The sequence below is a fragment of the Silurus aristotelis genome (assembly GCF_946808225.1).
Source record: "Silurus aristotelis genome assembly, chromosome: 15".
NCBI classification, from domain to species: Eukaryota; Metazoa; Chordata; class Actinopteri; order Siluriformes; family Siluridae; genus Silurus; species Silurus aristotelis.
In genome coordinates, this window is record NC_139588.1 from 9,823,464 (window position 1) to 9,826,780 (window position 3,317).

Here is a 3,317-nt window from a genome sequence, read left to right on the forward strand (position 1 = left end):
TGAATCATATAAACAGATGAATCGTCTTTTTGATAGCTACTGTTTCATCAGAAGTAGTTTTGAACTTTGCAATAGTTTAGATTTCCTGGTTTGTTTATTTTAACTAGATTCCTCACAAGGATTTGCTTTCAGCATGTGGTATCTTTAAGAACATACGTTCAACCCAAGAAGACGCTGAATAAAATATGAAGTCCTGTTTTTGCATCTTTCATCAGCTGGAAGCTGGAGCTGCTTTACTCTCCCTCCTGACTGTGTTAATACATCACATGGCCATCATCACAACAAATTCTCTGCATGGAATTCTACTAAAGTAAAGACAAAAATATGTAGTTCTGTACTTTTACAGTCCACTCATTTGTACTCTACTACCACAGCTAATGATTTTAAAAAAAGTGTAATATGAGTTGGCATAGAAATTCAATAATAACTAATCTCCATTTTTGCACCTAAACAGGGACATTTAGGTCTCAATAAGCAGCCAGCCCCAGGCTCTCGTTCTCATAATTACACCAAGCTTGTGTAATGCAGCACTGCTGGGAATGGATCATGTTTAATTATTATATCAAACACTAATTATCATCCCATTACCTACAATACTACTATACATTCCCACACACGGTGAACATAACTAAATCCATGTTAAGATGGATTAGTCTCACTTCATAAAAAAATGAGGAAGAGTTTTCAAAGGCCTTGAAATCCTGAAAACCAATGACAATAATCTCCTCTTTGTGACAAAAAGACCAAGAGGGAAAGTTTGAAAAGCTTTTATAAAGGGCTAAAAGTAAGCACCTTTGCTGCTGCCATCCTGTGGTGCCGCCTCCGCTTTTTGCCACGCTTCATAAGTTTTGGGAGAGGCCCATTTATTCCGCTCCTCAAATCACTCACTCATCTGGTAACCATGGTTTCAGCCGAGTATCCTGCATTTAAGGCCAGAGATAGTCCATCACTGTTATGATGGCCTGTCAAAGGGAGAATATGGAAGCGTATGTCTCAAATTGAAATAATAATAATACCTGTCAATCATCATCAGCCTCCTGATGAGCATCAGCGGTTCTTGGATTTTAGTATCCCACAGTGCTTCTCGGCTACACTTCCTTCGGAATTCTTCCCGAACAAACTCTGTCTGAGCACATGAGACCAAATGCAAACATAAAACGTTCTCTGATTACCTTGTGTGTATGACCCAGTCAGTATCACTATATTACGTTACTCCACAGGCTCAGGTGTTGTACTACTCAATATCTGAGAGGAACATAGTGGTGATATCTGACATTGTAGTCTATTTATCCAGCTTTAAAACTCAAAGACAAAGATCTGTGTATTACAGAACTTTTTATTTATTTATTTAAGGTAGGAATGTTTTTCCTAGTCTCTCTTTCCTAGTCTCTACTGCAGTTTCTAGACAAATCACTGTGTCACAGGCTTCTGTCATGTATTTAAAAGTGTAAAAGCCATGACATTTCTCCTTCGTTGCTACTAAATGTTAACACCTGCTGGCTCGTGTGCTGCACAGCATCCCCGTTGTCTTTCGCTCCAAAACTGACAGAGATTTGAAATCGCAATGTTTATTTGCTCCTTTAACAGGTGCAGCATAGGAACCACCATCTATTATTTTATGCATAGGAGTGTATATACTGTACTGTATATTCTTTTTTTTTTTTTTAAGATTACAGCATTTTCTGGGTCATAAGCATATATGACAAAACCCTTTCTGCCTGACTTTTTCTCATACTTATGCACTATAAATGCTGGGACAGTGGTTACTCAGGCTGAATGAATAAATAATATTCTGCTTAAGATGCAGTGCACATTTACACCAGATCTTAGCATGCTTTAGTAACGACTAAACTATAAGCCATGTTTAACATGTCTATTACAGGTACATGACCAAGATGGAGCTGAGAGCACTACTATTTATTCTGAGTATGTGTCCTGGTCCAGGCACTAGCCCTGTAGCTGAGCCTTAGGGAAACAGCGTGTGAGGCAGAGAGCATGTACCTTCCGGTGTTCACGCACATGCATTAAACATCAGCTGCCACTCAAACTTTAACTGCAGGTTCACAGTGTAATTGCTTCCTATTTTAGCGAGACCAATGCCAACTGCATAGCAATGAGACAACAGCTGCAGACACACACAGTGACAAATAGACACACATATATGTATATCCACAAATACACACACACACTGAAAAGTGCACTCATATTGAGGGGCACTCTCTCTCTCTCTCTTCTCTCTCTCTCTCTCTCTCTCTCTCTCTCTCTCTCTCTCTCTCTCTCTCTCTCTCTTGCTCTCATGTACAATCAACTTATAATTAGAGTGTGCTTTCATTAAATTTGATTAATGTAATTCATCTGCTACTCTCTGAGCTGGGATATTGCTGTCAGGCATACAGATGGACACATAAGACATAAATGGTTTATTATAACCAATCAGGGTTTAATCTTTTCCCATGCCCGGCAGTTTCTCCAAACTACATTCTACCAAACTGATCCACTGGGTTAGGAACACGAAAGTAAACAAGAAAGCTGCTGTAATACTTATTAGAATATTATCTTGTGTCCAGTATTATGTATAATATCATCTTGTGTCTAGTGTTATGTACAGTAAAATGCCTGTGTAAAAATGTGATTGCATTTTTGCATACAGTATTGAATTGTATTATACAGCCCATTTGAGAGGTTTTATTTTTAAAAATTTCAATTATTAAACTTATTTTCACTCACTTATTTTTTATATACTGTTTTGCCTAAAGTTCTTTTCCATTCTGGCAGCTGTCAATAAATTCAGAGGAAAATCTGTAGAAACCCCAGACTCTGAAAATGGGCAAAAAACCTCAACAACATCCAAGCAATCAGGATAAGAGGGTTTCTGATCTCACCTGTCAATCGACTTGTCTTTCAACAGCAATAGCAACCCCACTAGCTGTAAACTAGCATTCAGGAGTTTGACATGTTTTCAGTTTTTAACTTTGTTTTTATACTATTTGGTTCTAGATTTCGTCCCTCCCTTATAAAAAAAAAAAAAAAAAAAAAAAAAAACTTCAGTAGGTTCAGTGGGGTTGATGCCAGGGCTCTGTTATGTCCACTTGTCAAGACATGTCTCAATGGGTCTTACTTTGTTCACAGAACATTGTCATGCAGAAACAGGTTTGGGCTTCCAAGTTTCAGTGAAGTGAAATTCTGAAATTTACAGCATATAGTGAAAATTGTGGCAATATGCTGTGATGGTCAGGTGATGGTATTTAGCAATATTAGCAAGAGTCATTTTAGTTAATAATTCCTACCACTAACACCTTTATCCATTTGGTATAACC

At 37.8% G+C, this 3,317-nt stretch overlaps 1 long non-coding RNA gene across 1 annotated transcript; it reads right to left on the minus strand.

Moving 5' to 3' along the window:
- Positions 1–802: 802 nt before the first annotated feature.
- On the minus strand, positions 803–3,017 carry LOC310737694. The gene is made up of 3 exons (XR_014536872.1): positions 2,883–3,017; positions 1,017–1,126; positions 803–920 (listed from the first exon to the last, which is right to left on the minus strand). It is a non-coding gene; the product is annotated as an uncharacterized lncRNA (long non-coding RNA).
- Between the last annotated feature and the right edge of the window lie 300 nt (positions 3,018–3,317).